Below are 15,169 nucleotides of genomic sequence, written 5' to 3' on the forward strand. Positions count from 1 at the left end.
ATCAATAAATTGTACATCTCTTTGGAAATATAGCTATATACAGTATTTTCAACATCAAAAGCCAACTCAGCCTTAGTAACTTTACATAGTCTAGTGGTAGCTTGACATTGAAATAGGCATGCATAAATTATCTAATCAAACATTGTTGATGCAATAATTTTTTAAATTTACATACACTTTATATAAGCAAAATACACTTTTATGAACAAAATAGTAATTAATGAAAAGACTTACTTACAACACAATTAATGTAATATACTTAAACCATTCCTTAAAGATGGACATCTAAAGTATTTTTAAAATGGGGGCACCTGGGTGGCTCAGTTGGTGAAGTGACTGAATTTAATTTCAGCTCAGGTCATGATCCCTACCTAGGTCCTGAGATAGAGACCCACTTTGGACTCCACACTCAGCACAGAGTCTGCTTGTTCCTCTCCCTCTGCTCCTCCTCCACTCCCTCTCTATTTCAAATAAATAAATAAAATATTTTAAAAAATAAAATATTTTGAAAATGGAAACATTTCATGCTGTGACATAGTACATATCAATCATAGAATCACAAAACAATAAAACATTGTAAACTGAGAAGAAAAACAAAACACAAAAATGTAAGTTGGAATTGAAATTAATAAAATAATGAAAAAACTATAGAAAAGTTAGGTAATATATTAAAATTGGTTATTTTATGGCATATTGAAAGAAATAAGACCTTGAAATATGATGAAGGAAAATTAAAATTAGAAAATAAAATTATGCAATGTTGGAAAGAGAAAATCAAAAACAAAAAAAAATGTCAAAGATTAAAAAAGATTAAGGGGATGCAGTTACAAATTATTCTCAAAAATGTTGAATATTTAATGATACTACACATTTATCAGAAAGTTTCTAGTGAAAAAATTTACTGAAAAAGTAAGAAACTTCAACAAAAATTTTATTTAGAGTTAAATATTTAAATGAAAATGACACTATATTCAAATTATTTTGTATCTAAAATTTAACAAACATTTTGTGCTCTAAGATTCCTATGTTATTTCTGTTATTATGGACTATATAAAAAGATACTAAAATTGGGGCATCTGGGTGGCTCAGTGGGTTAAGCCTCTGCTTTCGGCTCAGGTCTTGATTTCAGGGTCCTGGGATCGAGCCCCGCATTGGGCTCTCTGCTCAGCAGGGAGCCTGCTTCCTCCTCTCTCTCTGCCTGCTGCTCTGTATACTTGTGATCTCTCTCTCTGTCCAATAAATAAATAAAGTCTTAAAAATAAAGATACTAAAATTCTTCTCCCAAATATTGTATAAATCTTAATTTCAAAAGCTATTTAACAAATTAATGATAAATACCATATCACTATATCAATATTGGGTTAAAAATAAACTATGAAGAAAGTTGATACAAATCATCAGAAATCCTTTGAAGAATTTAAAGCGAGGAAATGATTAACATGGTGAATTATATTTACCAGCATTTCCATCAGCAAATCAAGAAATTAAGTTATACGGGGGCGCCTGGGTGGCTCAGTCGGTTAAAGCCTCTGCCTTCGGTTCAGGTCATGGTCTCAGGGTTCTGGAATCGAGCCCCGCATGGGGTCTCTGCTCAGCAGGGAGCCTGCTTCTTCCCTCTCTCTCCGCCTGCCTCTCTGCCTACTTGTGATCTCTCTCTCTATCAAATAAATAAATAAAATATTAAAAAAAATAAAGTTATATGAACACTGTTTCCATAAAGAATCCATGATGTTCCAAGAACCAAAAATATACAGCATTATTTTCTCCATCTTTTAGGTAAAAAACTAAAAATAAGCAGCAACTCTGCTATATTTATGTTACATGCAACTATATACACATAGAGAAGAAATATTATCTATTTGAAAATTTTATGTTTTATGTTATAATCCCTAAGTACTTAAAAGTCAACACTAAATTGACTGAAATTATCAGATTTCATAATTAGCAATATCCAATTAAAATAAAATTAGAAAAACTAAGCATGGTCAGGATTAAATACACAGAAACTAAAGGACCTATGTGAGGAAAACTGTACTATTTTATTGAAATATATAAAGCTTTATGAGATAGCATAATAAAATAAGATCTGAATGTAGAGACAATTATATTCTAGAAATAATTCAGTCATAAAAATGTCACTTTTTCCTAAATTAATTATAAATGTAGCAAAATTCCAATCATACATCAGGGGATATATGATTTGCTATTTTAACTAGTAAGTTTAGTTTAAAGTTTATATGAAAGGGAAAGAAAATGGCTTAAGATTATAATGGAAAATCCCCAAAAAATAATTATTTAAAAATTCTAATAGAATAGTGAGGAGATTTAAAAAAAAAAAAAAAAAAGAGGGGCACCTGGGTGGCTCAGTGGGTTAAGCCTCTGCCTTTGGCTCAAGTCATGATCTCAGGGTCCTGGGATTGAGTCTCACATCAGGCTCTCTGCTCAGCAGGGACCCTGCTTCCTCCTCTCTCTCTGCCTGCCTCTCTGCCTACTTGTGACTTCTGTCTGTCAAATAAATAAATAAAATCTTAAAAAAAAAAAAAAAAGAATAGTTAGGAGTTCCTTTTTTTTCTTCCAACATCAAAACATATGAGGATATTTAAATTAGATGCTTTAAGAAATTTCTAATGCCAAAATTTCCCCAAGGATAGTTAGAAAATCTTAACAGAACATTCACTCATAGATGAACACTTAAATTAAAAGGCACACTTAATCCAGATTGTTTTATATCTGAGGTTTAATAAGCATATGTATACAATATTATTCCTATGTTATTTCTGCTATCATGAACCAAAGAGCAGACTAAAACCCTTCTTTCAAATATTGTCTGAGTCTTAACTCCAAAAGCTGTTAAACAAAGTAACAATAAATACTACAGTCAATTATATCAGTATTTGATAAAATATAGAGTTAATAAAGAAGTTTGACACAAGTTATCAGCAACTGTTTTCAAATTTTAACATGAGAAACCTTGAATATTTTAATAAGATTTTAATACCACCTGGGAAGTGGAGGAAAAAGCAAGAATGAGCAACCAAGAGAGAAATATTCAATTGATCTCTGAGGAATATCCTTGTTCTCACTCTCTCAGAGTGTGTTCTAGATGTCATTCCCTAAGTGACAAAACTCCTAGAGATGGGAAACTTATGCATCCTTTTCCCCTCTGGAGCCCTTGCAGGCAGCATATCCCAGGATTTCCTGGCACTATGACAGAGTAACAGAAGGAGACCAGGAGTGCTGTGAATGGTGTGCAGAGATCATCATAGAGGGCCTGTGCCAGAGCTTCATATTTTCCAAAGACCCAGAACCTAAATGTTTTCCTGATTCCCACCTCTTGGCATCAAAATAGAGAACTCAGCAGAGAGAGGGACCATGGACCTATAGTCATTGCGATGAGGAGGCTGCAGAGGGTCTGTGTAGAATTCAGAAATCTCTACTGACTCTGAGGACAAGATTGACTCCTCAGTGAATGTTTGATATTGAGAAAACTCACAACCACTTAAACTCATTGTGTCTCCCCAAAATTCACATGCTGAAATCCTAATGTTCAATGTGATGGTGTTAGGAGGTGATCACTTCATAACGGTAGAATCCTTATGAATACAACTAGTTCTCTGGCAAAAGAGGCTCCATAGAACTCTCTAATCCCTTCTTCTACCTGAAGATATGAAAAGTCTGAAATTCAGAAGGTGGGCCTCCCCAGTATTCAACCATTCTGGCACCCTAATATCATACTTCAAGCCTCCACAACTGAGAGAAATAACTTTGTGTTGTTTTTAAGCCACTTAAATTGTGGTGCTTTGTTTTTGCAACTGAATGGATGAAGATAGCATTCAAAACAAATATTAAGTTCGGTAATGAAAATAGAGAAAGTTCCATGTTGTACATTTGATTTTATATTTATAGATATAATTTATAAAGCCAACAAAACTAGAACTAAATAAATGAACACATGGTGCCTCTTACAACTTATTTCCTAATTGGGACTTGATTTGTATTTTCACAAGGTCCTACAGAGTCTAATATGGTATTTATATATTCATTCTGCTAAATCCTTATTTAAAAATCCATTTGTATACATGGGCACCTGGGTGGTTCAGTGGGTTAAGCAACGGCCTTTGGCTCAGGTAGTGATCCCAGGATCCTGAGATTGAGCCCCACGTCGGGCTCCTTCCTCTCCCTCTGCCTACTCCGCCTGCTTGTACTCTCTCTCTCTGTCAAATAAATAAATAAAATTAAAAATCCATTTTTATTTTGCAAAAACCTCATCACTTTGTATTAAGGATTATATCCATTCATCAAGTTTCCTAAACCTGTGTAAATAAGTCAAAGCTATTTTCACAAATAATGTTCATTATGACATACTAGAAAATTAAACATTATTAATGAGAGTGGATCCATGAATCAATAATTAAACAATGCTCTACAAAGTGCAATATCATTTGAAGGTTTGTGGTTGGAGGTTGTGGTTTTGATTAAAAAATAAAAAATAAAAAATAAATTCACTGAATATGTGTAGGGTAAGATTTTCAGTTTTAAAAATGTTACGCATCAGTCATATATATATATGTATTTTTAAATGAGCTATGTACGATAATAACATTTATTCAGAAGTGTATGTTTCTATGTATAGAGGGAAGAAATATGTATTGTCACTTCACTAATAGTCTCCCTTCTGATGGGCATATTAAACAGGCCATGTGTGGAATGTTAAGAAAATATACAGTTGTATCACTCAGTAAGATAGCTAGTTTTCTCTTTTCCAACCCCAGCCTACAAAACTACAAGGTATGAGCTGATTTGTAAAATATATATATTTTCCTCTATATTCCAGACACTAATGCTTTTTATACGTTGGAGAGAAAACTTCTTATCACTGCAAACATGGTGTTGTATTTGGGTAAATATGTATGACTTAAGATACGTGCACATAGATCAAGTTTTGTTTTTGTTTTTTTTTTTAATTTGACTCAAAAATATTTTTGTTTTTATTATTTATTATAAACCTTATAAATATAAACCTTATGCATTTTTAGTGAATAAAGCAAACAGTAAAGAAAACTGCACACTAGTGATAGAGGGTTACTTTGAATATTTTGATTAAAATTTTTCCAGATATAAGCTAAAATGGAATTACACATGTGGGAATGCATGTATTCCAAAACTGAATTATCTATATACATGTATTCTATATAGAGTATGTGCAAGTATATCACAAATATTCCAAACTATAATCAAACTACATATTCTACTTTATAGAATAACTTTTCTTAATAATATTTGTTTTGTGCTAATTTTTAAATTAATGCCCTTCTATACCTATATACCCATATCATCATAACCAGCAGAATCATCATCCTACTCTTTAACATCATAAAATGTATCTTTTATAGATAAAACATGATTTTTGTAAATAATCTCCTGTTCGGGAACATGCTTACAATCAATATTTAGTGTTATAAATAATACATAAGGAATATCAGGCATTAAACACACACTTCATTCAACACATGTACATACAAAATTGTTATAGCAAATGGCCCCAACAGCACAACAGGAAAAAAAATATAGGAAATACATGTTTGAGTGTTGCTCACACAAATATTTGTTTCCAATTATTTTCCTGGAAAGTAATATTGAAGTATCATTATTTGAGCAAAGAAAATAATATTTAAAGAATCTTTCTGGGGCTCCTGGGCAGCTCAGATGGTTAAGTGTCTGCCTTCAGCTCAGGTCATGATCTCCAATTCCTGGGATCGAGCCCCACATCAGGCTCCGAGAAGTGGGAAGTCTGCTTCTCCCTCTCCCTCTGTTGTGCTCTCTCTGTCTTTCTCTCTCTCAAATGAATAAATAAAATCTTAAAAAAAAAAAAAGTTTTCCATATATTGCTAAATTATATTCCATAAAGATTCAGGCAAATTAGAAAACCATTTTAATGTATGAAAATCACCTATATTCCTATAAAAATGTTGTCATTGGATATTGTCATTTAGAAATATAAATATATCAGGCATATCATTGTTTTAACCTGAGTAATTTAATTTGGATAATTTTAACTATTACTTAGGCCAATTTTTTTTTTTTAATATACCTTTTGAAATTTGGCATTTCTCCCGAGAGGCACTGTTTCATAGTTCTTAGAAGCCTGAACAATGGTGCAAGACTGAACTGGTTAAAATCCCAGGTCAGCCACCTCCCAGCCTTATGACCTGGGCCTATGTACTTAGCTATCATGAGTACCTATTTTCCCTGACTGCACGAAATAGGCTTAATAAAAGTGAGAATTAAATGCAATAATATATTTACTTTACTTATATTACATTTACATTACTTATTTACATTTACTTTACTTTATTTACATTACTTATATTACATATAATTATATATATATATAATATACATATTTTGTATAGAAAGGCATATAGGAATCATCATATAAATACTATTATTGTATGTTCATGGGCACTACTCATATTTAGGAATTTATCTTTTGTTTTTCTATTGTAAGAGACCCATAGAAATAAATAATATTGATTCTCTTTCAGTCATATACAGTCTAACCTCCCCTCTAATTCTCTCTTTTTAATCTCTCCAAGTAGAGCAACTCCCCAAGTAGATGCTCCCAAACACAATGTGTTTTCACTTAGAAACCTATAATTTCAAGGCTCACTGCTCTAAATGAACAATGCCTTATTTTATCAATCCAGAGATTTGCTACTTAGTAAACCTGTTTGGCTAAAGGGAAGTTTTACTTGGGCTGATGATTAGTTGTTCTGATTAAATAAAACACTAGATTGTTTTTGTCTGTATGTAGAGACACCCACCCTTTCTTGGGAGGTCTAGAAATAAAGACATGGCAGCTGATGAAAACAGAGGCTTACTTCGCCAGGGCTTTTAGATAGATGATCAGCTGTAAGGAAATGCACAATGTTGGCGTTAGAGGAAATTTCCAGCTGATAACATTCACTGTCTCTCTTTTCTGTAAAGAATGGGAATACTTCAGAGGAGAACTGGTTCAGATTCATTCTCACCAAAGGGGGAAAATATCACCTCTGGCTATGTGACATTCCCAATTCGGACAGCTAGCTCCACGTCCCTGGCAGAAACAGAGATAGTGCAGAGGAGTGCTGCGGATTCTGAATTCAGAAGGCAGAAAGGACAACAGATAAGGCAAAATTCAAGCAAAGAGTTTGACATGAAAAGTAACTTGACAAAGTCAGAATTGCCCTGTATGCCTTGGCTCTTTGATGATGGGCCCAAAAGCTCTACCTCCACACGGACTCTTCTCGCAACAAGCTTCTGAATTTAGAGACATTATCCTAAAAGTTTCTGTAAGACCTAGACCTGACCTCGTCCTCACCATCTGAATAGGAAATCATGCCAGCTTTGTGTCCTCTTGTTTCAGATCAGGCAGTGTAATTAAAAATGAGTCACACTTTGGGAACCACAGAAAGACACCTTTTCTTGAAATCCAGGTACAGTGCTATTTCTGGTAGATTCCAGGGGTCTAATTTATTCAAATGTTCAATAATAACCCAGCAGGGACAGTGCCTGGGGTCCTATCAAGAAGTTTCTGTCTCTCAAGCCTCTTGTTTGAAATAAAAGAAGCTATGGAAATGATCTTCCTGTGGCCTTCTTAGTCCTTCAGTACAACAGAGAAAAACAAAGTTTGTTCCAGCAGTCTAAGTATGGAGATATTGCTATCTCTTTACTGTAACAAGGTTACCTCCTTGCCTAGAACCAGACTATGTTCAATTTAGACTGGAAGGTCAGCACAGAAAAGCAAAAGAGGTAGAATCAAAACTGTAGAAAAAGAACACTCTTCCATAATCAGTGTATTTCATATACACGCCTCTGTATATTATATATATATATATATATATATACATATATATATAAACATGAAACTATAAAATATAAAAATAAGTAACAAATACATCATTATAATATATTAGAGGCACATATTTTATCTTTGCAAATGCATCGCCCAAATGTCTAGTACTGATTCTTCTTTGAAAGGACTCGACAAATAATAATAATGAGACTAATGGGCACTCCTTAAAATGTAACGTGGTTGACAAAACGAAACCCCAACATAAAGAGATTCTCAAGAACACAAAGAAAGCAAGTATATCGATGCCTGCATTCAATTACTGTACTATAAAGCATTCATTCCTTTGGAAGAACCTATTATTTTTCAAAATAATGTGAAGCCTCAGCAGATGCCATCGTAGTTGGCTGTGAAAACTGTAGCTCCGCCAAACTCCAGTAATTATTTAGACCAGTCAGACTCTGTGTGTGCTCTACAACAGAGTCAGCATTCACCACATCACTTCAAATTGTTTGTTGGATCTTATTGTTAGGATCGTGACATTCATTACTGGGGACTAAACCCTTCATTACACAGTTTGTCAAAGTCTTCAAGCAATACAGTATTTGCAAAAGAACAAGCAGAATTAGTTTCCTGTGGGGAGCTCTCAGAAGCAAAAACATTAAATTAAAAAAAAAGAAAAAAAGAGAAAAAAAGAAAAGGATTTCCAAAATACATGTTACTTTGTCACCAAATAGTGACAGCTCTTCTTTCACTTACATGTCACTCAGATCAGCAAAAGTACACAATATTTAAGAATACTCAATAAACTTCTTTTTAATGATAGTATAGCTTTGGAAGTTCACTTTTTCAAAATACTACCTTTCCTACAGTTAAGTACTACCTATTGTGTGCACTGGTATTTTGTTTCTTTGAATGAGATACATGATTTGAGGAAATACGTAATGATGTTGGAATGTAACATTAATTACCATATAAAGCTCCTGTAATAACTTATTTCAATGTGTCTTTTGGTGTATGCAATTTTATCAAAGTCCTAGTGAAGTTAGGAGAATAGAAAAAAATTATTATAAATAGATTTAACTATTGATTATTGGAACTTTCTTATTTTTTTTTAAGATTTTATTTATTTATTTGACAGAGAGAGAGAGAGAGATCACAAGTAGACCGACAGGCAGGCAGAGAGAGAGGGGGAAGCAGGTTCCCTGCTGAGCAGAGAGCCCAATGTGGGGCTCGATCCCGGGACGCTGGGACCATGACCTGAGCTGAAGGCAGGGGCTTAACCCACTGAGCCACCCAGGCGCCCCAGAACTTTCTTATTTTTAAGAGAAATTCCAGAGCTTATTTCCTGTTTGTTAGTCATGTTTACTATGCCCTTCAACCTAAAATTAGAATAGCAAACTAAATCAAAATTTGAGGCAAAACTTTGTTCACACTTTTTTTTGTAATAGATCTAAGTTTCTCTTTAATGAAGTATAAATCCAAAGAAACTTGGCATTCTCTGACAGATAGTATATTTAATGTATACCAAATACATTCATGGCCAAGAAAACCAACCTACATTACACACCATGGTGTAGGACTTTACCTTCCTCAGATAACTATTTACTTTTGAATGATCCAGCCTATCAAATGATACTGTAGCCTGTCTACTACCTTGAAGTCTCTCTTTCTCTCTCTAAATGGGTTTGCTGAACGTTCTGTTTCCTTTCCTTTAATTAAAATTTATTCCTCAGTTCACATACCAAGATAGACCTAATGAAACGAAATGCCTTCTACTGATTTCATTTTTGATAACATTTCCCAGGTATTGTTTCTTCTTCATAGGCATAGTCTTCATCGCCTACCTTTATTTCTGACTGTTTTCCTTTGTGTAAATACTCCACTGGAGTTCATGTTTCTCCAATTTCAACTTCTGCATTCATTTTGGCTTCTTCCCACCTATCTTCCTAGAATTTTTATGGAACTTTCTGCTTACAAATTGTATGTCATTAGTTATCCCCAGAAGGAAAATGGAGAACATAAAAGTCAAGTTACCTATAAAATAAGAAATCTGAGACCAAATTATGATTCAAATCAGTAAGGTCAGCTAGGTTATACAATGTGTGTGTGTTAGGGCACCCAATTTCTTTTCCTTCTTTTTCTCCTCCTCCTCCTCCTCCTCCTGCCCTTCCCCTATTCCTCCTCCTCTCCTCTCTTCCTCTCCTCTTCTCCTCTCCTCCTTCTCCTCCTCCTCCTGCCCTTCCCCTACTATTCCTCCTCCTCTCTTCTCTTCCTCTCCTCCTCTCCTCTCTTCCTTCTCCTCCTCCTCCTCTTCCTTCTCCCACCTCTTCCCCCTCTTCCTCCCCCTTTCTTCCCCTCTCTTCTTTCTCCTTCTTGTTTTTGTTCTTCCTGTTCTCCTCCTCTCTCTCTCTCCTCCTCCCCCTCCCCCTCCTTCCTCTTTAATTTTTGTAGTCATTTAAGAACTCAGGTTTCTCTATAATAGGTATGGTTTTCCTGATCTGGTGTTACTGAATTCTGAGATTTCATTTCAAACAATATAAAATAGACCATTTTTGTATGGGTACTTGACTTTTTTAATTCATTTTTTAATTCATTAAATTAAATTAAATAACAATTTTAATTTCTGTTTCACAGGTATGCAGAGATAACAAATTATCTTGCCCCCCGGCAGTTGTCAATTATTATGGTTTACAAAATTTAAGTTAAACCCTGGGCATCAGTCTGCCATAAGAAGAGAGCAAGTATAGGTTTCTTTCTTTGGCATTTCAAGACTAGGGAAGAATGGGTCTGAAACCCAGTGCAGCTTCAGACAGGGAACAAATTATTAGAGCCAAAGAAAGTTGCTTCAGTCCCAGGAGAAAAACCCTTTGTAATCGAGCCAATATTCCAAGAGTAAGATTAAGTTTGAGGAAGAATTCCTCTGTTTTATATCCCAATTTGACTGTAGATTAAAGTGTCAGTCACCACAATGCAAAGCATTCTTAAGGCAGAAAATAAAGAACTGCTGAACACCAGACTTTCAAGCTGCTTAGCATTGAAAATCCACTGTTAGTAATAAGATATAAGTGCACCTAAATGTGACAGATATGATATTTCCTATTAAATTGTATTCACCATATAATTTAACACCTCTTTCCAATTTCATTTTTTTGGTAACATATCAAAAAACAAACTGTCCTTCTTATCTACTAGTTGACAAATTAAATGTTTGAATTATAGTACCTCAGATATAGAGTGATAATGAAGATTGCATATTACCACACTATTTCTCTCCACTGTCTTCTAATCCTTGGATCCTATCTACAGTATTCCCAACATGGAATTGTCCAGGTAGGACATGAACATTTCCGATATTGCATGTTGCCTTTCCCCAGTGATATACGGTAACACCAAGTGGCCTGTTATTTTAGGGAAAGAGTAAGAAATAGGTGTGGTTGGGAAATAACCCTCCAAATAATTCTTATGGAGTATTTTATCACAAAACAAACAAACAAACAGGCAAACAAAAACTGATAATTATCTATGGGCAATCAGGTGTTTCACCACAAAAAGATGACTACCATTCAGTCAGTTAATACTTGGAATTCTTTTCTGGCCCTCTCTCACCCTTTGCTCCCTCTTACTAATCTATCTCACTGTCAGGACACTACCAGAGGATATTCCTGTTTAGTATTTACATTGTTTCCTCATGGAGTTCCCATATTTTCTTTTATGAGAGGACTTAAGGGGAAGTTAGTACAAAGTTGTATTTTCCAGCAACAGAAGTATTTCTTTTTCTCATTCAATTTGATATGTAAGAGCTATGTTACAGCAACTAGCTTTGCTTCCTAAGTAACTCCTTTATATGTAAATATGTGGGAATGTCTTCATTGTTATTTTCATGGATTATCATCTCCAAGGCTAGAAAAATAACAAAGCTCCTACCTACTGGTATAGGATAGATGTTCCACACCTACTGAAAACCAGGGTGACTAGATCTGAGACTGTCGAAGAGAAATAAACCAACATGAGAAGGGAAAAAGAAACTCTCTCCACATGTGAAAGAATTGAAGGAAACTAAGAAAAGATCAAGGAGATTAAGAAAGATATTGGCACTATTTGGTGCCACATTAGGCAGATAAAATTCCAATAAGGCCTTCTGACCCAAGGGACTTGAGAAAAAAGTCAGGGCAACCACTAAGGATACAAAATCTAAGGGAAAATTCTGAAAAGAAGAGAGCCAAGGACCAGGAACCTATAAATCTATGTATTAATTCTGCTGAAATCTCTGCCTGACATCCAAACCAGGTTAAATGTAAGGAAGACTTCATACATTCTACTTAAAAATTAAAAGAAAAGAATGGGGATTTGAGCTGCCACCTGAGGGGGAATCCAATCAAGTTAATTTTCTTCTAAAACCAATAAGCAAAGAAACACACACACAAAAACACTCTTCAGAAGAACAGAATTTAGAGTCTTCTAAAACCAATAAGCAAAGAAACACACACAAAAACACTCTTTAGAAGAATAGAAGTATCCATATAATAATAATCACAATGTCTAGTAAACGATAAAAAAAATAGTGAACATGAAAAAATAGTTAAATTTTCAAGAGAAAAGACATGTAAGGAGACCCACCTTGGAATGACCTAGACAAGAAAATTATCAGATAAAGATTTTACTCAGCTATTACAGGGATACTCGATGACATAAAAGGGAATTAGGTACATAGTGAATAAAAAGTATGTCTGAGTTATTCAGCTGAGAGTAAGAACTGAGGAAACAATTTCAAAGAGACCATCAAAGGAGAATATGAAGCCAGAGTGAGAACTGGAATGATTCAATAATGGGAAAAGATTATGTATATATATATATGAATATTCAATGTTCAGATTATATAAAATTGATACATGACTTGAATAGGGGAAAATCAAGTAAGCTTTTGACAGGAGAGCATGTAATTCCTGGAAGAATAACTTAAAATCGTACTGTAAAACAACTGAAATTAATAGACCAGTGTTTAATAAAGATAACTGTGCAAAGAGACAACTATAGCTAAATGCATAGGAACCTGTATATTTCAGGGTGAAGGAAACTAAAATAAGTGTGGAGAACATTTATGCAATTTTCCCTTAGCTTTTGCATCCCGGCTCTAGATGATGGGTGGTAGTGGGGAACTATTTTATTATTAGTTCAGTGACTTATGTGACTTATGTATCTCAGATACATCTAAGACTTTTAAGTCCCTTAGTATGCTGTGCTATTTCTTATACTAAGGAAATGTTTTTTGTTGGAATTGTTCTCTTGTTCTTAAAGACAGAAAAGGCAGGCACTATGATTCGCTTTCCAAAAACAACAAATATTTTAATCAAAATTAAGTCATAAATATTTTTTAGACAGTATGTATGTGTTAACTTACAAAACAAAACCATGAAAAAGTACATCTCTCTGACTGGCTTTTCAACATATAGATATATTTTCTTAACCTGTGTTCCTTGGCAAAACAGAACCCAATACAAAAACTTACAATCATGACTCCACTGGGGATGTAATTCCAGAAGCAGTAGTCAGGCTGAAGGGCAGTGAGTTAGAAATGACAGCAAATAAATAAAAATGCATGTTACTGAGGTAACCACTCTATGGTATCAAGCAAAAAATAGCTGCTTAATCTCACAGTCTCACATGTCAAAGAAATTCATTGGCTTTTCTGTAAATAGAGGATCATTTTAAAAATTGGTTTAATAAAAGTAATTATAAAAATTATAAAAAGGTAATATAAAAATATCTGGAGATATCTAACCCCCCAACATATAGTTTCTTTACTTAATGTCCACAGTTCCTTAGGGAAGGATATGGGGATACTTATGACATATAATTGGTTATGGAGTCCTTCCCCAAGATGAACAGGGTTATTCTTGAAACATTTAGTTCTTGGACTATGAACTGTCTTAAAATCAGAAACTACAGACAATAGCTTTCTATTGTAGAATTTACTTTTCCTTTCATTATTCAACTTGAGCTACATGCTAATATATTCTCTATCCTTCTTACCCTGAAGATCATTATAATTTATTAGCCATAGATCCCTGCAAATCATGACACCATAAAGTAATTTCCAGGTTTTGTTTTGGTTTGGTTTGTTTGTTTTTTTTTTGTTTTGTTTTGTCACCTGATAGTTAAAGGTTGTCATCTGTTCTCTTCCATTCTGTAACTACTTAGTCCCCAGTGATGTTCACAAGACTGTCTCCCAGTATTGGCCTACACAAGACAAGTATCACCAAACTTTTCACAGCTGGCATCGCCATCACCAAGGCATTGCTTATTTCTTTAGTGAAGGGATGACCTTTGGACCTTCCCATAAGTATTTGTCAAGTGCTGAGCTCCCAGATCTTACATAAGATCACCAAGCATTCCCACATCCTTGATGCTGTTTGGTCATTTTCTCAATATTATGCCAATTAAGATTGAGTATCTCAAATTAATTTGCAACAGGCCATTTCAAGTCTAAGATTCAAAGACCTATTGCAGGAAATTATTGGAAGATCCCTCCCCTATTTTCATGAGTTCTTTCAGGAAAAAAGCAATGAAGGGAAAAGGGATTGAAACAAGGAGGAAGGGAGAGCAAACACAAGGAACACTACAGAGCTAACCACCACTTGGTGTGAGGCATTAAATGATCATTCAGGCTTATAGAGCTTTCTTCTAAAAGGTTGTGTGACATACTGCATTCTGGGATCATTAGGAGAGGAAAAAGGAAGAATTTGTTCCCTATTTCATTAACTATTGGCTAAACTTTCTTCCCATTGGGTTTTATTCCCCAACATTTCCTCATAGCTCACGTATTGTTCTTACGTAGGTACCATGGTAAAGCATTGCTTAGTAGCATCAGGAGCAAGTGAGATGTACACAGAATGGGAAATAAGTGGGTGAGGCACCATCACTTATTGCCCCCGTGAGGTAATGTCACAGCCTACATGGTATGGGTCATAAATATATTAGCTGGGCTAGAATAAGTGGCCAAAAGCTATGAAATGAGTTGAAGAGAGTGTGCAGTGAAGCATCAGAAATGTCTTGACTGACTGTACCCAAATTGACATCCAAATCTATAGGAAAACTTGGAAAAAGACACCGAGTTTCTATGGTACTTGGAATATTCTATTGTTAGCCTCCAAGTAATGTGAGAGACCTAAATCACAGAAAGTTTAGATTAGTAGTTTTAGCTCCGAGATGCTGATGAAAAAGTCAAGCTTTACTGTGAAAAAGCTAATTTCCTGTATGCTCTTAGTACACCCACTCCCATTAGTGATTTGAAAGTCAAACTAAAAAACTCCACACAATAAATAGAATAAAGAGAAA

The sequence above is a fragment of the Enhydra lutris genome, unplaced genomic scaffold, assembly GCF_002288905.1.
Source record: "Enhydra lutris kenyoni isolate GAN:26980312 unplaced genomic scaffold, ASM228890v2 scaffoldscaffold21, whole genome shotgun sequence".
NCBI lineage: Eukaryota > Metazoa > Chordata > Mammalia > Carnivora > Mustelidae > Enhydra > Enhydra lutris.